The 23633-nt window shown below is 43.4% G+C and overlaps 1 long non-coding RNA gene across 1 annotated transcript in view; it reads left to right on the plus strand.

Annotated features, from left to right (window-relative positions):
* Window positions 1–578: 578 nt before the first annotated feature.
* Window positions 579–23633, plus strand: part of LOC142014384 (uncharacterized) — a 55440-nt gene continuing 32385 nt past the window's right edge. Inside the window, exons 1-3 of the long non-coding RNA XR_012645927.1 lie at window positions 579–715; window positions 4851–5007; window positions 17845–17880. This is a non-coding gene — a long non-coding RNA (uncharacterized LOC142014384). The remainder of the gene's footprint in view (window positions 716–4850; window positions 5008–17844; window positions 17881–23633) is intronic.

The raw sequence follows: 23633 nt of genomic DNA on the forward strand, positions 1-23633 counted from the left end.
CGCCCAGCTTCTACCAGCTGGGAGAAGCTGTGCCAGGCAGACAGCTGCAGCAGTGTGGCTTCTGCCAACTGGGGGAAGCCAGTGGACAGAGAGCTGCAGAGTGGCTTCCATTTGTGCTTAACTCATGTTAATATAAGTTAAGCGCAACTCGAAGTCACGCATTTTGGGGATTTACTGTATGTGTATGCGCCCCCTCAACTATGTGCCCGAGGCAAGTGCCTCACTCACCGTGCCCTTGTTATTGCCCAGTGCATAACTATTATGTATGTGAAGTACATGCCTCCCAATTGTTTCGGGGTGGCATTTGGGGAATCCTGAATTTGGACAAGATTAATTTTGAGATAAGTTTGGTTAATAGATTTTCCTAAAACACAAAAATCATCTTATGATAGCTGAGCCTGTAGCTCAGCATGAGGAAAAGCAGTAATTCCTAGCAGACTAATAGAATAAGCTAGAAATCAGCAGTGCGTAGAAAGGCATAGTGACGGCTTTGGAGGAGCTCAGTGTTTTTCCACTACCACCTTCCCAGGGACTCCTGCAAGAAGACAGTATTTGTAATTTGCAGCTAGGGCTTCATAGGAACATTAAAAATGGATGGTGCCTGAGTCAATGCTGAATTATCATCTCTGTCAAGGTTTTTGACCAGGCCCCCTCCCTGGTCATGGCTGATCACGATATGGGCTATCCTAGCCAGCTCCAAGCCATAATGCAAAATGTAAGTTATGAACTCCTTTCAAACCCACACCCTTCCATTTAGCCAGTGGAGGCTCACTCCTTGGGATAAAACAGTTGGTGCTAATCTCTTTCACAGGTGAATGTAGCTCCCTATCTTCATCTGTATAGTTGGACATCTGAGAAATCAACAACTCTCCTTTACCCTTTGTGTTTAACCTGTTTATCCAGGTTAATTCTAAGCATGTTAGAACACAAGAAATACAGCATTCTGTCATGGACTGTAGCAAGCCAGCGAAAAGAGAGGTAGCCTGCTAAAAATATAAATAATGTAAAACAGAATTAATACTACTTAGCAGACACCAGGCTGGTATGGTTGAGTTCGTTTGAAGTTGTTTTCCTTTATGTTGAATAGGAGGTGATACTGGCTACATTTTATTTGGTACTTACTATATTGTAAAAACCTAAGCAATGTGGAATTTTACGTGACCAGAGACGGAAGTAATGGATGCATTTTTAATAAATATGGTTTGTAGAAGATCTGTAAGGAATATGATGCCCACATATTGAAAGTCAGTTCTATGTGATGTAAAGCTGGTAAAGCAAGAGGAAAGACTGAATACATCCAAGAGAATAATTTTAGCCTAATTATCCAGCGAACTGTGAAAATGACTGGATTAAAGCAAAAATGTTTTTAACAGGAGAGGTTTGGTTAAGTACTGAGGTAATTCATTTGCATAGAATACAAGGGTATAGTGAAGTTAGCTGTATGGAAACTTGTGTTCCCTGACCGACTGGATAGCTTTGGCTAAAGGTCCAATAACTAGCATGTATATCTGGGAAGAAAAGGGCAAATCTAGTATGTATCTCAGAAAATAAAAAAAGGAATTTAAAATACCATTTCTAAGTATTTTGACAGAGGAGTGTTTGTAAAGAAGGGGAAACCAGCTTGATAAAATGAGAAATGAAACTGCATCATCCAAGCGTATAAAATTGATATTGCCTTTCAATATGGTTAAAGGCTTTTTCTGCATCTGTAGGAAAATGCAGATTTGAGAGTGTCACACTTTTGATCTGTGAACTCAATAATGTCTCCTTCTAAAGTTCTAATATTTAAAGGAGACAAACTGCTTTCCAGCCTATATTTTGTTTAATTGAATCTTAGGCTAAAATTGTATCTAAGATCCTCAATCCATTTTAACAGTAGTCTTTCAAAGTGTTGCACGTATTTAATATAATTCTTAGCTGTCATCTTTGGAAAATCATGGGAGACAGGAGAGATTCCAGAAGACTGGAAAAGGGCAAATATAGTGCCCATCTATAAAAAGGGAAATAAGAATAACCCAGGAAACTACAGGCCAGTCAGCTTAACTTCAGTGCCAGGAAAGATAATGGAGCAGGTAATTAAAGAAATCTTCTGCAAGCACTTGGAAGGTGATAAGGTAATAGGAAACAGCCAGCATGGGTTTGTAAAGAATAAATCTTGTCAAACTAATCTGATAGCTTTCTTTGATAGGATAATGAGCCTTGTGGATAGGGGAGAAGTGGTAGATGTGGTCTACCTAGACTTTAGTAAAGCATTTGATATGGTTTCTCATGATATTCTTACCAAAAAACTAGGCAAATACAATTTAGATGAGGCTACTATAAGGTGGTTGCATAACTGGCTGGATAACCGTACCCAGAGAGTAGTTCTTAATGGTTCTCAATCCTGCTGGAAAAGTATAAAAAGTGGGGTTCCGCAGGGGTCTGTGTTAGTACTGGTTCTGTTCAACGTCTTCATCAATGATTTAGACTTTGACATAGAAAGTACGCTTATTAAGTTTGCAGATGATACCAAGTTGGGAGGGGTTGTGACTACTTTGGAGGATAGGGTCATAATTCAAAATGATCTGGATAAATTGGAGAAATGGTCTGAGGTAAACAGGATGAAGTTTAATAAGGACAAATGCAAAGTGCTCCACTTAGGAAGGAACAATCAGTTTCACACATACAGAATGGGGAGAGACTGTCTAAGAACGACTACAGCAGAAAGGGATCTAGGGATTATAGTGGACCACAAGCTAAATATGAGTCAACAGTGTGATGCTGTTGCAAAAAAAGCAAACATGATTCTGGGATGCATTAACAGGTGTGTTGTGAACAAGACACAAGAAGTCATTCTTCTGCTCTACTCTGCGCTGGTTAGGCTTTAGCTGGAGTATTGTGTCCAGTTCTGGGCACCGCAGTTCAAAAAAGATGTGGAGAAACTAGAGAGGGTCCAGAGAAGAGCAACAAGAATGATTAAAGGTCTAGAGAATGTGAGCTATGAAAAAAGGTTGAAAGAATTGGGCTTGTTTAGTTTGGAAAAGAGAAGATTGAGGGGAGACATGATAGCGGTTTTCAGGTATCTAAAAGGGAGTCATAAGGAGGAAGGAGAAAACTTGTTCTTGGCCTCTGAGGACGGAACAAGAGGCAACGGACTTAAACTGCAGCAATGGGGGTTTAGGTTGGACATTAGGAAAAAGTTCCTAACAGTCAGAGTGGTCAAACAGTGGAATAAATTGCCAAGGGAGGTTGTGGAATCTCCATCACTGGAGATATTTAAGAACAGGTTAGATAGATGTCTATCAGGGATGGTTTAGACAGTACTTGGTCCTGCCATTGGGGCAGAGGGCTGGACTTGATGGCCTCTCGAGGTCCCTTCCAGTCCTAGTGATCTATGATTCTATGATTCACATTGACTTTAGCCAACCTCATAACACTCCTAAAAATATCTCCTTTTTATTAAGGATTTTCTTTGGAATGAATGTTGATAGAGCTTATGATTCTAAGGAAAGAATTTTCAGTCAAGTCATTTTTATTAAGGACTTGGATGATGGAGTGGAGACAGTGCTTATGAAATCCTCAGCAGGAGAGATTTAGGTTAGCTCTTAGAAAGCTTTTCCTGATTATAAAGAGAGGCTCTGGAACAGGCTTTTGCGAGAAGTGTTGGAATCCCTGTCATGGGAGGCTTTTAAGAAAGGTTAGACAAACTCTTGTCTGGGATGATCTAGACCTGTCAGACTCAGCCTCAGTACAGGGGGATGCCTTAGGTTATCTCTCTAGATCTCTTCCAGTCTTATATTTCTGTGGTTCTGTCTCACTCTGCTTCAAGAAACCCTTTTGTTATCCCTCCCATTCTTTTTGACACTTACTAATTATAGCTGGTCTTAAAAATATTGTGAGCTTTTTGTTGTAGTGGCCATCTAGATGATCTCCCAGCACTAAGCATAAAGGACTCCAGATCGTGGCTTGGGCTTTCGTGTGGTACCACAATGCAAATAATAGAATAGATCCTCTGCTGGTGTAAATTTGGTATATATTTTTTTAAAGTCAATGGCATTACATTGATTTGCATCAACTGAAAATCTGGTCCTCTGAACAGTCGTCATAATTTGTGAAGTGAGGGTCATGGAAACTCGGTTCAATCAACTTTCAATAACAGTATATATAGAACATGCACTCTGCTGGGGAATTTATTTTATGTTTCACTTTTGAATCAGTCACTGTTTCTGCAGCTTGTAAATACCATTACATATGCAGACATAATATGAAACACTTGTTCTATATGTGCTGAGCATATGATGTTACTTCACAAGTTGTGCGATAATTCAACAAGTTTTACAGTTAAGAACATGGTTCAATTTAGATTTTCTTTTAATCAAAACAGTTTTTTCACTTTAAACTCTATTAAAATAACTTATGAAAATTTCATAGTTATCAGAATGCACAGTTGGATTCTTAAATTTTCCTGGTTACTTTTAATTAGTGGTTAAAATAGGAACAACTTACAATAGGCTTTGTTTGTAGTCCATTCTCTCTAACAAAGGACTTGGGAAGTGTTTGACTTTATTATTGGAGATGAAGTTTTTAGTTTGCCATGAAACTAAGAAGACTAGGAGCAGGATGCTGCTACTTTTTTAAAAAAGTTTGTCAGAACGTGAAGAAAGGGGTAACAAACGCCAGAGAAAATATGAATTATAGAAGAGACTAGGACCACATAGCAATAAGGAGCCAAAAGTTGTAGTAAAATAAACTGGATGAATGGAAATGACTCCAAATGAAAAGTTAGGGTGCTAGCCTAAGAATACAATGAAATCAAAAGGCTTCACTGATGACTTCTTAATTCCAGGTTCTGTTTTAATTTGCTTTTCCAGAAACCAGAAGTATCAGGAAACAAAGCTCCCTTTGCTGAAAGGATTGCATCATGCTTGGCTTAAGAGCTGGCAAGGAAGAGGACAGTATTGACACAATCTGAGCAAACAGAGTCTAGTCCCCGTTTGACTCAAAGACAAGCACGTATGAAAAGGACTGGTAAGTGGGGTGTGCGGGAAATGGGACTCTTCCATCACCCACCATTCCATAGCTGAGTCCTAGAGGTAGAAGAAAATTGGTGACTAAAACCTATAGCCCTTGTTCAAACAAAGTTCCTTTTGATCTCCACTGAAGTTGTGCATGAGTAAGGACTGCATGATGTGACCTCCTGATGCCAATTTTGGTGATGAATTTAACACTGGTTTCTAAGTAATTATCACAATATATTTCCCCTTTATTTCCCATTGCCTGCTGTCATCTTAGTCTGTCTGTTTAGTATTTTGGTAGCAGAATCTGTCTTAATTTTTGCGTTTTGCATAGTGCAGAGGATGATGTTGGTGACTCTTACATAATAATGAGAGTTCTATGCTTGGCACGTAATTGTCTTTCTCTTGATTAGTGGCCAGTGTTACCTAGAAGGAGGTGTAGGAAGACTGACTTTTCTGACAAGTAAAGGGATTCAGTAGCCCCTGTGTGGCTGCAGTGATAAAAACTTGCTAAAAAATCTGTTTTCCTTGCTGTCATCTTTTTGGTAGGACAGGGGTCTTGTGTTTGTATGAGAACAGATGATGTTGCTTATGCACAGGGTAGCTTTAAGTATAGGGTGACCACACTGCCTTATGGCAAAAATGAGACACCAACCTCCGGGGATAGGTGATCTGCTGTCCCATGTCAGGGCTCCTCAGCCGTGAGGGCTGCTGCACTATGGTGTGGCACTGTGGATAGGAGCTGTGCAGCCTTCCAGCAAGGGGGAAAACAGGGAATGCAGCAGCCACCCAGTGGAAGGGATCCCTGCCAGCAGGGGCTGCAGCCTCAAGGCACAGGGCACTGGGGACTGTGCAGCTGCCCTGCATCAGAGCTCCCCAGCAGCAGAGACTGTTGCCCCAAGACATGTAGTGGCACGGAGGAGGAGCTCCACAAAATATGGGACAATGTGCTCATTTTCTTAAAGTTGGTACACCTGTGAGACTGTTCAAATAAGGGACTGTCCAAGTAAAAATAGGATGCGTGGTCACCCTATTTAAACATGCCCTTAATCTGCAGATTAAACATGAAGGTTCGTGGAGCTGGTGGGCTACTATACTTGCAATGCTGCTTATTAGCATGTACCAGCTCTTTCAATGAGATCTGCACTTTTATCCATTTACCTTGCCAACAAATGGATAGAACACGGTCATTACACCACCTCAGCTTTCTAGGAAACCCAGTGACTTCAATGAAGCTAATGCTGGTTTCAACCACACATTATATTCCACTTTTTGTTTGCATTGTTCTCCTGCAGTTCAAATAATTACATTGCACAATAAAACCAGAGAGAGAAAGTGATTATCAGAAGCAACAATTGGAACTAGCCAGAGGGTAACTGCTTTTATTATGAACAATGAGAGCATGAAACCCACTTGCACTGATGAAAAGATGGGCTCACAGTAGTTTGTCATAATAGTACAGGATTGAGATAACAGACCTGACTGCTTTGCTTAGTAGCCAGCACACTGGATTTTGTCTGTAAGTGTAAATACCAGGTCTTTAATCATGCACAATAGAGAACATTTTGGTAAGAGAGGCTGTGCCTTTATCAATCTCTTCTGGTAGGAAGCAAGTTACTACTAGATGTAATCCTAGTTAAGCTCCCTTAAATTCTTAAAGCCAAATTTTTGCACCCTGCATAAAACCGAAATAAATGGGCTTTGTGCAAGAAAGTCTGGATTTGAAATAAATGGAAACCTCTTCTCTCAAGCACAGATTACCTGTGCAGCATGTCTGGACCAGTGGTTATAGCATATGGGTGGTTCTCTACAGCCCCTATTCTACCTAATGTTGTATACCAACCCATCTGTTTTGTTCCCATACTTCCCCTGAGGTAGTGGTTTGATTGAACACTGGAGCATTTTTTGCACAAGATACTTGCCTTCTAACCTCAAGGACGAACTTAACCTGTGAGGTAGCCTCATGTTCTCCTAGCAAATTTAAATGGAGGATAGTATGAAATGAGTATTTGAGAGATACAGGCATTGAAAGAGGAAGAGGAAATACATGGTAGCCATTGTCAGCCTCCCAGTAATAAGAGATCCATCCCTAAAGAGTATACATTCAAGGATAATGACAGATGTGACAAGTGGGTGGAACTAGCAACATGGGGTTTGGGAGCGGGTGGGAGCCTGTTTAGTGACCTTGAGCCTGTCTTCATATGGATTAGCTGTAAAAGCAATTTAGCTTTCTTGCATCCATCAACTGGTGTATGACCCAGGCACAGTGGTAGGAGGGATGAGAAGGGAGCTGAAGGAGGATAAGATGGTGTCTTAATAGGCTTTTGAGAGAGTTTTTTGCCTCCCCCCCAAAAAATTGAAGCATGGGACTAATAGGTAGTGAAGGCTGGAAGTGCTGATGGAGAAAAGACAGTGCTCAGTGATGCAATAAATTGATTTAATATGTATGATAAGGGTGAATCATTAAGTGCTGCAAAGTTGAGAACTAGAAGCTTACAGTTAATGGTGGAAAAGGTAGAATTAAAGGAGGGACTAAAAAGGGCAGGACAGTGACATTCTGATTGCATTAGTGACAGATGGTGCAATGAGGAGCAATGGTCTCAAGATGCAGTGTGGAAGGTCTAGGTTGGATATTGGGGTGTGTGGGGGGGGAATTATTTCACTAGGAGGGTGGTGAAGCTCTTGAATGGGTTACCTAGAGAGGTAGTACCATCTCCATACGCCTAAAAGTTTTTAAGTCCTGGCTTGAAAAAGTCCTGGATGGAATGATTTAGGTAGGGTTGGTCCTGCTTTGGGTAGGAGGTTGGGTGCAATAACCTCCTGAGGTCTCTTTCAGCCCTATGATTCTATGATAACTTAAGAATGATCTAGGAAGATGACTTTGGCAGCAAGTATTCTGAATAGTTGAAAGGGTGGGGCCAGTTCGTAGTAGTCCAGGCCATAGAGGAGGAGATCACACTAGTCAAAATACAACATATAGGCCTAGATGACAACTATAAGATTCTAGACAAAAAAAGAAAATATTTAATGTACTTCAGACCATAAAAAACCAAAAACAAACCAAAAATAAAAACAAAAAACCCCAAACCAGGATTTGGATACAGCCTGTATGTAAGGATCCATTTACTTTCAGTTGCCCCTGCACATCCATGATGAGAGATCAGTGAGTCAGGCTAAGGAGCACAGAGAGTTTGAAGGTGAGGAAGGACAGGGAGCAAAGGTACTGCTGTGAGTCACGTCATATGAGACAGTCTGGATATGGAGAATGTAAAACACGAAATGAGTCAAGAGCAGGGAAAAATAGAGCTTGAAACATTTTAGTGTTAGTTTATTTCTTAACATACCCAAATATCTCTGACTTCATATAAACAGGCGCTACTGAACTCATGGTTGAATTTCATAGTCACATGCTTTTAAAATAATAAATTTGATTATTTTAACCACTTAAATTGGAAATTTCATGGTGTAACTGTATTTGTCCTGACCCCCCAGAAAAAATTGTAAGGGCAGTCACAAGGTTATTGTATTGGAGTCAAAGTACTACTATCCTTGCTGCTTTGGCAGCTGCTGGCATTGCCTTTAGAGTTGGGCAGTTGGTGAGTGTCAGCTGCTGGGTGGCAGCCCAGCTCTGAAGGTACAGCCACCACCAGCAGTAATACATAAATGGGGATGCCATGGTATGGAATTGTCCCCTTACTTTTGCTCTGCTGCCTGCAGGGCTGGGTTATGAGTCAGCAGCTACCACTCTCCAACCACCCAACTCTCAAGGCAGCAGCACAGAAGTAAGGGTTGGATGGTATGGGATGGTATTGTCACCCTTTCTTTTACGCTGATGCTGGTGTCAACTCACAGCGCCAAGGACAGACAGGATGATGGGATTCACTTCAACACAAAGCCAGTTAGGGATAATGTATGTTATTAAGCTTACTACTCTGCTGCCCTGTGACTGCATTTTACAGGGTACACATTAGCAAGCAAAAAGCACAACAGGGTACTACTTAATGAAGCAAGAAGCTCTTTGGAATGCTTACACCACTTCTGCCATGGGGAGTCCCATCCCTGTTGCCTTACCCCAGGGCCATTGAAGACATGGCTCCAGCTGGGGGAATCCAGGGCACCCCCAAGGCTGAGGTCCCTGGTGAGACTCAGCTAAGGGCAGGGATCCCTGAGTTCTTTTGCCTTAGGTGTTTACCACCATGTGCATATGCACTGGCTCAATGTCACTTTTACATTCCCACGGAGTTGAAACGGGGGTAAGGCTGTTTGCTTCAGTACTTGGCTTTCGGTTACAGCAATGTGCAGTAGTTGATACAACCTGACAGTCCATCTGCTGCTTTATGTCTGCAGCATTCAAAACTATGCCAGGTGGGGTATAGCAAGAATGGACATTTCCATGCTTGCTCTCTGAGACCCGTAGGCTCCGCTTTAAGGCTTGCAGACAGGTCTGCTGCAGTGTTACATGAGAGCTGGGTGCTTGACCAACAGCTGCTACTCTTCAGCCACCCAGCTCTGATGGCAACGCAGAAGTAAGGATGGCAGTACTGATTCCCTCCAAAATGCCCATCCCCCTTCCCTTTTGGGTCAGGACCCCCAGTTTGAGAAACACTGGTTTCCCCATCCCCCTCTATATGAAATCACTATTGTATAGGGTAAGAGCACATAGAAAAACAGATTTAGTGCTACGTGATCCATTTTTCATGCTGTGAATTTCATAAGGCTCTACATATAAAGTCTCCCTGCATGGGGTTCAGATGTAGAAAATCCAATCAACTGATAGAGTACTCCTTTAAGCAGAGCCGAAAGTCTACAAGACAGATGTTATAGGTGTCAGGTCTGCCAGAGCACTCACAGGTAACAGAGAGAATAAAGTGCTTGTATCATCTAATCTGTTCTAATTCATTTTGCAGCTGTGCTAACTGCTTCAGCTCCCATCTTATCCAGCCAGTTCTAGACATCTGCAGGGATTGCACCTCAATCACATCCCTTCACATCCCAGTAATGAATGAGATTTCAAATGGGAAATTTTAGATGCTTATACCAGAGATTTACCTGGGCAAAATGATTCAGAACATAATCTTCTCCCTGTCTTTGATTGCTTTCAGTCTCAAGTGTATGGTCTCCAAAGCAATCAGTGCCCTGGGCAGAGGAGAAGAGGTATGGCCATCACAAAGCAGCCAGCTGGTGAGATCATCAGTGTCTGAAGACCCATCCTCACAAGTGATAGAATGAGGCAACCATGGGCAGCAAAGTGTGTTGGCCTGTAAGGGACCTTGCTTTTCTCATCTGTGCCTTTCTCTCCATTTGTCAAACCTCTTCTCAGCAATTATCCCATCCATCCCCTCTACTGCATTCTCTAGATCCTGCCTATGTTGAACTGGCCAACACACACCCTCTTTTAAACTCTAATTGCATCCCATCCCAAACGCAAACCTCCCTCCAGCTGCAAAATTCTCCCACTAATCTTTCCCCTGACAACCCATCCTGGAGATAGGTCATGTATCCAAAATGTTATTTTTTCAGAGCCTTGGGGGCCAATTTTGAAAGCGGTACAATTAAAGGGTCTATGGAAAAGTTCTGCTTTCCATGTGGCTAGGAAGGAAGTGGCTAGGAAGCCCATTAAGACCTTCCTACATCTAATGAATTAGTGATGGAATGTTATGGAGGTTGCTATATTCCCAATAAAATGGTGCTCTCTAGTTCCAGTGCTTAATGGTAAGCATTTTTTGCCATTCGCATGCTGTGTCACCAGGTAGTTAGTAATAGGGAAATTTAGTGCAATAAATAGAGACTCTGAACTTGTCTTTACTCAGCTGTCCTCTGAGCCTGCCTTATTCACACTTCAGCAGGAGCACTGATTGCCGAACTTGCTTTTAAAATCACCAGTACATTGTAAACAGGTTGACATTTTCTCCTGTAACAAAACATAAGATTTTTCTACTTGTTAGACTGACCACATTCAATAGCCCATGTATATTACCGTACAGTGTTAGTATAGGCTTGGGTCTTGGGGTAGTTAGCAATAAGTATTAGCCTGGAATTCATGTTGTGGCAAGAACAGTTTTCTCTAAAGGACACAAACTGACAGAGCACCATGTGGTGAGTACCAGGGAGGAAGGCCATGGGGAGGTGATCCCCTGAGGCTGCCACTACCCACCACTGCCTGGTGCAGGTAATCCCCAGCCAGGCTGGTTGGGGAGAGGGTCAGGGTGGGGCAGAGCAGGGAAGGGATGAGACAGCCCATTCGGGGTGTGCGTCTATGTGTGCGTGTGAACATACCCATCAAACACACCCCTGCATGCAGCTTGATAGGAACCTCACCATTGGGGGTTCATCATTCATTGCATCTGTAGGGTGCCCTGACCTCAATTTTCTCTGCTAGACAGTTTTTTTCCCTTAGCCAAGTAGGCGTGGTGGGTGCTTTGCACTGTTGCCACTGCCTTTCAGTTCTACCTTCACAAGATGCCACCCTACTTCTTCTAAATCAAAATTGTAACCATATTCACATCTAAAGCTGCTTGGCCAGTAAACACAGCACAGCAGTTCTCAAACTTCATTGCATCGTGACCCCTTTCTGACGACAAAAATTATTGCACAGCCCCAGTAGGTGTACCAAAGCCTCCACTAGCTACAACCCTACTGTTCTGGAGGGTGGGAGGGCACAGTCCGAGGCTTTCAGTGCCAGGTGAGGGGCCTGTAACCTGAGCACCATTGTCCAGAGTTGAAGCACTCGGGCCTGAGATTTGGTCATAGCTGGGGCTTCAGCTCTGGCCTCTAGTTAGTCTTACACAGCCCTGGCAACCCCATTAGAACAGGATGCGACTTACTTTGGGGTCCTGACCCACAGTTTGAGGATTGAGAACATCATTATATTTCCCCAAGTTGAGCATTTTACAGTGCTTGGATCCTGAGAAGATGAAGGCATGGATAATTGTAGCTAAATATGTATCTGGCCCATGTACAGGTAGAAGAAACTTTCTGTTTTCTGCCTCTACCTGTGCTTCCAGGACAAATCCAGGATCTCATAACTACAAAGATCATGGATGGCATTGCAATCAAATCATCTAATACTCTGAGGGGAAAAAAGCTGGTGGTGTTAGCAATCAAGAAATATTATTTCAGTATTTCTTGTGTAGATAGGGATAGAGCCAAGCAGCCCCTGGCTCATTCCCAAATCTCTGCACACCATTAGATAGAGCCCATCCAATGGACATTTAGTGCTAGTTGCATATTAAAGACAACACAACAAATGCCTCCTTCCAAATCCACTCAGCAGCCTCATAACCGTAGCACAGGAGACTCCTTGGTGTATCCAACAAGAGAAATCCTTTGCAGAAGAACAGTTATCCAATATTACCCTCTGATATCTTACCTGAATTCAGAAAAAGAGCTTCTCAAGCAACTTCTTCATCTCCTGCAAAAGGCTGCAAATGTGGCAACACTACCTCATGGTCAATGGGCTCGATAGTTTTGAACAGATCCGAAAGAATCTATCTTTATGGATAGTCTACCTTTAGTTAACAATAGGCAGAGAGTGTATATTAATTCAAGCAGTGCACTTTCAGTCAAATGGTGAAATCTGTACATGTCCAAGGACCTTGTCCAGGAATGGGAGATTAGAAACAGGTTGATAAGATTGTCTTGTCCAGAGTGAACTTTTGAAGTACAGGCCTCAAAATTGCATTAAGGGTTGCGGGTGTCCTCTCCCCTTCCCTGCATGAAAACTCTGATGCCTTCATACAAACTTTGGATTGAATTTCTTCCGTGTTAGCCTCGTTATCCAGGAAGGCTATAACTCCAACTCACAGGCTGTCGGGGGAGGCTTCCTTGCGCCTTAGAATGCTGACATTTAAAGGGAGAGAAGACTGGATAGTAATCCCATTAATGTGTAGCTCTGTCTCCTTCACAGCAGAAAGCTTGATAATATCTTTTGTCAACCACATATTATGAAAATTCTTCATGCATAGGTAAAAGAAAATCTTCTGTTACTGAGTGAAAACAACATTGCTTAATAATGCAGTCCGCCGCCCTGGTAAAGACCAATTGAACGAGACTTGGATGTGTTAGGAGAGTCAAAGAACACCAAGAAATGTTAAGAAAACCTTTTATACAGCATAACAAAAAAAGCAGTCAAGTAGCACTTTAAAGACTAACAAAATAATTTATTAGGTGCGCTTTCGTGGGACAGACCCACTTCTTCAGACCATAGCCAGACCAGAACAGACTCTGTTCTGGTCTGGCTATGGTCTGAAGAAGTGGGTCTGTCCCACGAAAGCTCACCTAATAAATTATTTTGTTAGTCTTTAAAGTGCTACTTGACTGCTTTTTTGTTTTGATAGTATATAGACTAGCACGGCTTTCTCTCTGTTACTTTTATACAGCATGATATTTTAAAAGTGCTTTACGTTTGATAGGCCAGATTCAGCCCAATACTTCTGCCACTGGTGCGCTAGCCATCTTTTCACTTATTTGATTTGCTGCAGCTGATCAGTGGCTTGGTGATTTGTAAAGACTAAACTAGTAGAGATGGCATTTAGGGGGCATATTATCTATATTTGAGGATGAGACCCATCTAAAGAGCTACCAAAACACAAAGTCACATAGATGGCTATGACTAAGGCTGCATCTACACTATGAGATAAAATCGATTTTAAGTCAGTTAGCCTGATTTTTCCAAGTGCCTGTCCTCACTTATATTCCATTAGCTCGATTTATGGACAACTAAAATTGACATGATGTCAAAATCCTAAATGGGTATAGTGTTCAGTTCAAATTTAAAATTCTCAAGAAAGGATACTGAGGATGCAGGATATCTTTAAATCAAATTCATTGGCCTCCACAAATGTCCCATATGTGCCCCACAATGCACCACAGTTCTCTGCTCTGGCCTCTTACATCTTCACTGCTCTCAAGTGTGGAGGAATTAGGCAACAGGAAGACTGTTGCAATTCAGCACCTGCAAACCCGTGGCTGTTGGGTCAAGAGAGGCAGAAAAATCTTTTTTTCTTTCATAGTAGCACAGCTGTGGGGTCTGTGGTTTTGTGTATACCTCTACTAGTTGCCTTTTTTTTTTTTTTTTTACACTGCCTGGTGCCAGTATTATATGTCAGCTAGGCTATAGATAGAGGTCATGCTTTTCTGGTAGTATGAGAAACTTCTTTTCAGCTGTTTACATGTTATTCTGACCCCCACATCACCTCCCTTCCCTCCCACCTGGAGGCGCCACACAATCTGGAACATTCCTGCACCCAGCCCCATCATGTGGCTTGAACCCGAACCAATAAAAGGACGTGATGCACAAGGTGCCAGGCAGCTTGTGCATGGTGAGGGTTACAATTTTCAGGGGCTGGCTGTAGCCAGGGGTCTTTTAGCCACCTGGGGGATGTCTCCCTCAGCAGTCATGATTTTTGGGGCTGGCTGTAGCTGCAGGTCTTTTAGCCACCCCAAGCCATACATGTTTCAATGAAGGCAATGCATTAGCTATACAATTACCACAGGTGTCCAAGTAAGGCTTGCACCGGGGAATATTCTTCTCCTTAGGGTCGTCTTTTCCAGGTCCAAACCTGGCTGTAGTCTGGGGTCTTGTAGCCTGATGAATCATTTGAGTTTGTGTAGCAACTGTGTCTACTGGTAGGAGGCCTAAATCCAGATACAAGTTCCTAAAAGGGTCTCCGGGGTGGTCACGATTTTTGTGGCGGTCAAAAGTGTACTGTCTTTTATCCGCCCTGGGCCATTACTGATGATTCATTCGAGTTTCAGTGTAGCACCCATGTCTACTTAGAGTCCTTTTTCCCAGGAGGTGTAAATCAATATCAAAGCCCAAAGTAAACCCTAGGCACGCTGTTTCAGTGTAGCACCCATGTCTACTTAAACATACTTAACATGGCAGGGGAAAGAAGGGAATGAAATGTGGGCAGATGGTGTCACATACCCACATCTACTTGTGGGGACAGAATGCAATGTGGCCCAGGGCACTGTAGGATAGGTTCCCACAATACACTCTGCAGCACTCCATTTAAACTACTTGTGTGTGGCAGCAGTAAGTCGATTTTTGTGGAGAGCATGTGGGAAGGTGAAGATGATGCTTTAAATCAAATGGATAAAACCCAGCCTTAAGAAATTGATTTTTAATAAAATCGATTTATCTTGTAGTGTAGATGCAGCCTATGTCTACGCTAAAACATAGTCAATTTTGAGGCACTTAGCTCGATTTTTACAATGTAACTGTCTTCATTGCAAATACCATTAGTTTGATTTTAAGGGGCGCTAAGGCTGACTTTTTTGCCTTGACCCTCCAATGTGGTATAATGCCAAGTTCAAATTTAAAAGGTTGAATTAATGTTAGTATGGAAACAGCATAACTTTAAATCAATTTTATTGGCCCGCTGTGTGTCCCACAATGCCCGGAATGTGTATGTTCTGAATGCTCTCACCTCCACTGCTCTCCTGGTGTGCAGGAAGTAGGAAACAGGAAGCCGAGCCATTTGAATTCATTTTATTTCTGGCCAGTGTGGCAATCACATCTAGCCGTGAAAGACAGCCCCAAAATGGAGCCCTCAGGAGAGCTAGGATCTCATTTTGGCTGGCAGGCTAGCCCCTGCTCCATCACACCACATGCCATCTGTGTGGTGCAGATCGTGCTTCTAGATATCATGTCCTGTCCTACACAGAGTGAAGGCTTCTGTGATTCATCTGTTCTGGGGCTCACCAAGGGCCAGGGGGCTGGCCCCTGGTGGCAATTTTTTTGGGGAGCTGGCCCTTCAGAGGGCAGCAGATATTTTCAGGTCTAGCCCTGCCTCACCCCAGGTACACAACTGATGGTTCAATGTCAACATGTTACTCAGCTGGCTGGCCCCTCAGCGGCAACACATGCCAGGGGCTGGCCCCTGGCAACTGACATTTTTGGGGACTGGCCCCTCAGAGGCAATCTGTGCCAGTATTTTCCCTTTCCAAAGAGTGTGGCTCAGGGGAGCCACAGTCCCAGCAGTGACCTGTTTGATGTATTTTTGCTGGGGAAAAAGTAGATAAGTGACCTGTTGACATGGCAGTCAGCTGCATGCTCCCAGAGCTCAGTTGCTAAAGCTGCTTCAGCTTTTGAAGCCCACCACTTGTTTGGTTTTCTTTCTCCTGGGATTCCCTACTTTTCCTTCTTTTCTTGAGAATAATACAAGTTTTTCCCTAGTTGCATGGAGCCAGTTTGTTCCACTTGAGCATTATGGGCTTCAGCTTCTGAAGCTTACCTGTTTGGTGTGTTGCCATCAGGGGAAAAGTAGTTGAGTGACCTGTTGACATGGTACAGTCAGGTTATTTTTTAAAGTCACTGTTTTTTAAAAAGGGACAAAATAAAGCACAGTGCCAGCAATGGAGTCTTAGAAGCGGCTTGTGGGTGGAGGGCTGTAAAGTGGATGTATCAAACAATTTCTTTCATCAGGGAAGGAGTCTTCACAAAAATGACTGTTTTCAATGGGAGGGGAATGAGGGAAATGCATTCTGGGATGATGACATCACATACCCATAAGCATTTGCGGGGCTTTTTGTCCCCCATAACACACCAGCAAGAAAATGCAGAATGCCAGGGGGCTGAGGGGATTGTGGGATAAGTTCCCACAATGCACTGCTGCAACAGTTGATCTTTGGCGATGTAGTGAGGATGCACTAAGTCGACTTTGTGGGCAGGTATGGAAACTCAACTTCAACTTTATAAAACCCAGTGTTACAAATTCGACTTTAATAATTCAACTTTATTTCGTAGTGTAGATATAACCTAAATTTCCTTTAAGGGCTACTTAGAACATACTAGTTCCCATAGCTTCTGGGGTATCATTAAAACACATTATTTTATCCCCACGAGACTACGTGCATCTTGGTCTCAAACTCCAAGGGCTTTAGAATTGTAATCAGCGGAATTCCTTTCAGCCTGTTATACATGTGGCTCCAAGAATGTGAATTGTCATGAATCCAACTCTATAGAATTCAGCACAATGTTCCACTTTAAGTCAAAAGTCAATGAAATCTGACAAGCTATAAAATACAATTAAAACTGAACATATCAGCAATGAGAAGCCACAAAGCATGCATAATCACGAGATAAATGACCTCAATGGGAAGATGATGATGCTCCAAGGAGAAACCAAGGTCAATTATCAGAACTGCTAATTTTAATGCTATAATTAATAATGAATATTTCAAGAAAAAATGTTTAAAGAATATTTGTATTCCATTATTAAAACCCGTTAAACTTTAAATTTATGCAATTTATGCAAATTAATCCGATAAGAGGAGACAATTAAGGTTTATAATTAACAGATAAATACAAATGATCCAGCAATGAAGGCCTTGGTTTCTCCTCTGTCTTATGAGACAATGTAATTGATTTTTATAAATGCTAATTTATATGCATTGCTAATACATTGAAATAGTCATTTATTAAATTAAAGATGAATAGTGGTGTGTGCAAAGATAATACCTGGGTTTTAACATCTTAAATATAAAAAGGGAGCAGGAAAGGACAAAAGCTTTGAATGTGACTTTTTTCTTTTAATAGGTATATAAGAAAACTAAGTTTATCACAGGAAAGCAGAGGTTGTAGTTGATTTTTATAATTGGGTGAGTTTTTATACAATCCCAAGCGTTTAAAATTCATCTTACTGTACTGGAGGGAATTAAAAAACCAAACAAACAAATAAAAACCTAAACAAAAATACAGTGTTGTTCAGTTAACATTTGCTCCATGAAATGTGGTCTACCAAAGGATAGGTGCTGTATCATAAGATTTTATTTAAGAAAAATATTTTCACACTTCATGGGATTATATGTTGTCTGCAAGAGTGACTTTTTTATTTTATTTTTTTAGAGTGCATATGAGCAAGCTGAGGAGGAAGAAATGAAGGTAAGTTTCTCTTTTGAATTTAATAATCATGCACAAGTTTGACTAAGTCTATGTCTATACTACATGATAAAGTCAAATTTAAGGCAGTTAGCTCAATTTTACAATGTCACTGTCTTCACTGTCAATACCACTAGTTTGATTTTAGTGAGCACTAAGATTGATATCAGAACATTGTCAAAAGCGGCTGGTGTAGCATCAAGTTCAAATTTAAAAGTTTGAGTAAAGGCTAGCGTGGAAGCATCATGTCTTTAAATTGAATATATTAGCCTCTAGAGGTGTCTTGTATGTATCCCACAATGCCTTAATGCCTCACAGTCCTCTGCTCTGGCCGTTTCCATCTCCACTGCTCTCTAGGCGTGCAGGAATTAGGTAACAGGAAGTCTGCAAAGGTGAATGTGGCAACAGGAAGCCCATGGCTGGGGGGGGTCATGCTTGTGTGAGAGGCTGAGAAACTTCCTTCTTTGCTATCAGTGCTGTGAGTGCATGTATCCATTAAAAATAGCCCCAACACGGAGTTCGTGGTTTTGTCTCTACTGCTGCAAACTGAGCACTTGTTTTTTTTTCCCCCCAGGGCTGGCACCAGCCTCTGCCTCACCACACCATGTGGCAACTAGGTTGTTGAGGGGCAGGGTGGGAGGGGATTGTGCTCGTATGAGAGGTTGACAAACTTCTGTGATTTACATTTGTGCAGCCCCCATCCCCGACCAGGCGTCTTGCAGAAGGGGGGTTTTCCTGTGTTCAGCCGCATCACATGGCTAGTCCCCGACCCAATAAAAGGATGTGCCCACTGTTCAGTGCAGACTGTGCTGCCAGGCAGCACCATTTCCTGGCTTGTGCGGAGTGAGGCACCAAAGGTGGGAAAGCTTCTCAGGGGCTTGCAGCTGCCAGGGGGACAATTTCAACTAGCCCTGTGGCCACAGACCCCATGCCCCCTCGCTCAAAAAGATTTTTGGGGGCTTGCTGCTGTGGGGGGTGGGGGGAACCATTTCAACTGGCTCTGCAGCCACAGATCCCACAACCCCCATGGCGATGAGGGGGATCAGCCCTCCACGTAGTCAGCCAGGGCTAGCTCCCCTGCCTGAGCAACACTGAAGGGACCTCATCAACTGGCTCTTCATCCTCTGATCCACCCAACCCCACCATGGGATGAGGGGGGCCAGCTCCCACACAGTCAGTTGGAGCTGGCCTGCCCCACCTGAGCAATACTGCTTGTTAAAATTTGGCGAGCCCCATCCCCTATATTGGACAGCTCTGTGTAGTGAAGTGGGAAGCTCAAGATCTATTTCCTAAACTTTCTATCCTCCTCTTTCTTCAAGCTTTGGCTCCCTTAACATAGGGAAAAGTGGCTAGAGCAGACCAGCACCTTGCTGCAGTTTAAGCCCATTGCAGACACCTGCTGCTTTTTATAGAATCTTTGATATTTCAGTTATTTCTTATCCTGTCCTTCTCACTTCTCAAGCTTTGGCCCCCTTAACACAGGGAAAAGTGGCTGGAGGGCTAGTTGAGAAGACAGACTCCTGGATGATCCCAGGGCACAGAAGCATACATGTGTGTAAATTTGGCAAGCCCCATCCCCCACGTTGGGCACCTCTGTGTAATGAACAGGAAAGCCAAAAACCCTGCCTCACAAAATCTCTTTTCTCCAAACCTTTACTATCCTACTCTTTCTTCAAGTTTTGCATTGTTCCTGTACTATTTTCCGGGACCATGTTTCTGTAATCAAGAGAGGCGGGAACAGTGGCTGGAGAGCTAGTGGAGAAGACTGAGACACCTGCTGCTTTTTGTAAAATCTTTGACATTTCAGTTATAGAAACAAGAGATTTCAGTTAATTTGACAATCTTCGTTGATGCCCTGCTTTTCCATCTTTCCTTCTGGAAAAATGTCTGTTTGCTTTCCACGGGAGGGAAATGAGGGCAATGCAATATGGGAAGATGACATCACATACCCACAACCACTTGGGGGGTATTTTTTCTCATGCTGCACCAGTGAAAATACCCAGAATGCTAAGGGGATGAGGGAACGGAGGGATAGGTTCCCACAATGCACTGCTGCAACAGTCAATGTTTGGCGATTGAGTGTGGCAGTAATAAGTCAACTTTGTAGGGAATCTGTGGGGAGGTGAGGATACTCAAATTCGAATTTATAAAGCCCAGCATTGCACAATAATTTGAATGTATCTCATAGTGTAGATGTAGCCTAGGAGCCTAGAACCAGATATAGAAGTCGGATATACACCAGAATGTGTATTGTTACCCACTCTCAAAACTGTCATCTCATTCTATGAGTGTATTACATGTAACCAAGACAGCTTCAATTAAATTGCTTCTGTGTAACCAATACAGCCCATTTGTTTGCATTTCAGATTAAATTTTCTAAATACGAGTAAGAGGAATCTGTGAAACCTCTGTTATTAGGGATGTAGCCATTGCTTAAGCATAGGAATAATTACAGTACATTTCCAAAGGATGTTGGAGGACTTATTCATTCTTCTTTTAGACTGTTTTACAGAGGGCATCAAATTCTGTGCTGATTTGTACCCTCTGTTGAGAGCAATGATCAGCTTTTGATCTGTGTTTGTAATTCCACTGAAACCAGTGGTGTTACAGTAAGGATTCTTTTGGACTACTGACTTCAGTGAGGTTACTTGTGATACAAGTCAGGTTAGGCTCCAACACATAAACCACATGAAGTCTTTTTTGCATTTTTCCTTAGATGCAAGATAGGGCGATCTAGCTCTCTTTAGCAAACATATACCATACCTGCTTCAGGGGCATGTTATGTGTTCTCATAACCAAATAAGGAGAAGAAAACAAGGCCAACGTTCTTTTCTGAAAATTTCAAAAAAGCCATAATTTGTCACAGATCATTACTTAGAGTTAGCAGAAATGATCATAGTCATCTGCCTCTAGATATCACTGCATGGTACTGTGTCCGGTAGCTATATTACTTGAATCAACTCCACAATCACCATGTTGGGTTAGTAGTAGTAGGCATCCTTCAGTCTGCATAGACTATGAATCGTGCCCTTTATAGTTTCAATTGAGGACTTCATTTACAGCGTCTACTGTGACTATGAAGACCCACACGAGAGTAACAGTCCTTGCTGCATCTCTTGCAGATGTGGTGGGTGTCTGGCAAGTCCTTAGCGTGCTTTCTGTGTGCTCGCTTCTCCTCTGCTAGCTGTCTGATCCTCATCTCGCCCTTCTGAAGGCCCTTGCGTAACCCCTGCCTCCATCTGCTGCAGTCGTCTGCTAGTTCTTCCCAGTTGACCAGCTCGATGTCTGCCTCTCTGAGGTCTCTCTTGCAGACATCTTTGTAGCACAACTGGGGACGTCCGGGAGGTCTTTTGCCAGAGGCTAGCTCACCATACAGGATGTCTTTTGGAATCCTTCCATCATTCATCCTGTGGATGCGGCCAAGCCAGTGGAGCCGACGCTGCCTGAGGAGGGTGTGCATGGTTGGGATTCCAGCTTGCTCGAGGACGGTGGTGTTGGTCACTCTGTCCTTCCATGATATTCCAAGGATGCGCCTGAGGCAGCGCAAGTGGAAGACGTTCAGCCTCTTTTCCTGGTGGGCATACAGGGTCCAAGTCTTGCTGCCATAAAGGAGGGTGCTGAGGATGCAGGCTCTGTAGACTTGCATTTTGGTGTGAGTGTACAGCTTGTTGTTATTCCACACTCTCTTGCTGAGTCTGGACAGAGTTGTGGCCGTGGTGTTGGCTTTGCTGTCAGAAACACCCTTTTACAAATGGTGGAATTAGTCGTGGGTGGATCAGAAAGACTTCTTCGGCTCACGCTTCAAACTTGCGCCGGTCCCGTCCACCTGATCAGCGCTTATGCTCCAACCCTGTACGCCACACCAGAAGTGAAAGACAAGTTCTAAGACGTGCTTAGTGCTGCTGTAGTGCAAATACCTGCTCGTGAACAACTGTACATCTTGGGTGACTTCAATGCAAGAATTGGAGCTGATTGGGCCTCATGGCCTTCCTGCTTAGGACACTTCGGTGTGGGAAAAATGAATGACAATGGACAGCGTCTCCTTGAGCTGTGCACGTACCACAATCTGTGCATCACAAACACATTCTTCCAAACGAAGCCACAGCACAGAGTGTCGTGGAGACACCCACGCTCGAAGCACTGGCATCAACTAGACGTGGTCATCACTAGGCATAATAACCTCAAAAACATCCTTCTGACGTACAGCTATCATAGTGCTGACTGTGATACAGATCACTCGCTAGTTTGCTCCAAGCTCAAGCTGAGACCCAAGAAGCTGTACCGCTCTAAACCTGCTGGAAGGCCCCGCATTGACACCAGAAAGACAGCAAACTCGGAGAAAGCTGAAAAGTTCAGAGAGATCCTCCAGGAAAATCTGCGCAGTGGCCCTGGGGGCACCGATGTGACATCCAAATGGCAACATCTGAGGGATACAGTTTACAACACGGCCTTGTCGGTGTTTGGTGAACCAGCAAATATATCAACTCAGTAATGTGAATACTGTAAAGTTCCCACATTTGTGAAATTCGGGTTCGCGAATTCAATTATTCAGGAGTCCGGGGCTCCAGGGTGGGTAGCGCTGGCAGCCATCGCTTCCCCGGACCCCCGGGCGGGGAGTGCTGGTGGCTGCAGCTTCCCCATAGTCACGAAATTCAACATTCGCAAGGGTTCACAACACTGAACACTCACGAATGTTGAGACCCTACTGTATTAGTATTTGGCCTCTCTAGTATTTTGAAACATCTTCTAGATGAATTTGGCTGATTATACGTTATGGCAGGGCCAGGGTGAGGGAAGCCCGAACAAGCAGAAAGGCCTGCAGGACAATCAGAGGCAGCTGGGTAGGAGATGGCTCAGCCTAATTAAAGCCGGCTGGCTCTAATGACTGGGCCAATAAGAGGCCTTTAAAACCCTCCACAGTGGGAAGGGCAGGGGGAGAGAGTGAGAGGTGAGCAGTGGGACGCAAGGAAACAGGAGCAGAGAAAGAACAGGTTTGAGAGGAACAGAGGAGAACAGCAGGAACATGGGAGATCACGGAGGGAGAGCAGGAGCTTCTAGAAAAGCAAGAGTGAGGCCCCGTGACTGCTACAGCCTGGAGAAGGTACTAGGGGGAATCGTCTGGGGAAGTGGCCCAGGGAGGAGAGTTGCTGCGCCGAGGACAAAGGGAGTCAGCTCCTCCCACTGGCAGCTGCACAGGGTCCCTGGGCCAGAACCCGGCATGAGTGGGCGGGGGCTGGGTTCCCCCCAGACCACCCTTCGGCCCAGCGAGGGCAACAGGACCCTTGAGGGGTCCTAGTGGACTGACCAGAGGACAGAGGCCCAGGCAGTGGACTGGCTTTGTCACAGTGTTAAGGAGCATATGATCAAGATCATCCCTACACGACTTGCAGGTCATTTCCTGCCAAGGATGGCAAGATGGAGAAGGGAGCTGAAAAATAATGTGAAAATTCCCATTGTGACACTTCCTTGGTTCTGTGCCATGTCTACGCTTCCACTGTTCTGGAAGTTGGCCTCTAAACAGTGCACTTATTTTTGCAGAAAAGATACCACCCTCTGAGTATAGTCCAGAGGTTTTCAAAAGTATGTCAGTAATGGTAATTATTCATTCACATTAGTACTCAGGACCTTTTGCTTTCCCTAATGCTCACAAGTAAAATAGGGCTGCAAATGCCAGCAAAGGAGTTTTACCTTTTCATTTTATTTGCCCTTTTTGTACACACAACTTTGACTCATTCTTCAGATTTTAGAATACTGTC

This window comes from Carettochelys insculpta, chromosome 6 (assembly GCF_033958435.1).
Source record: "Carettochelys insculpta isolate YL-2023 chromosome 6, ASM3395843v1, whole genome shotgun sequence".
NCBI lineage: Eukaryota > Metazoa > Chordata > Testudines > Carettochelyidae > Carettochelys > Carettochelys insculpta.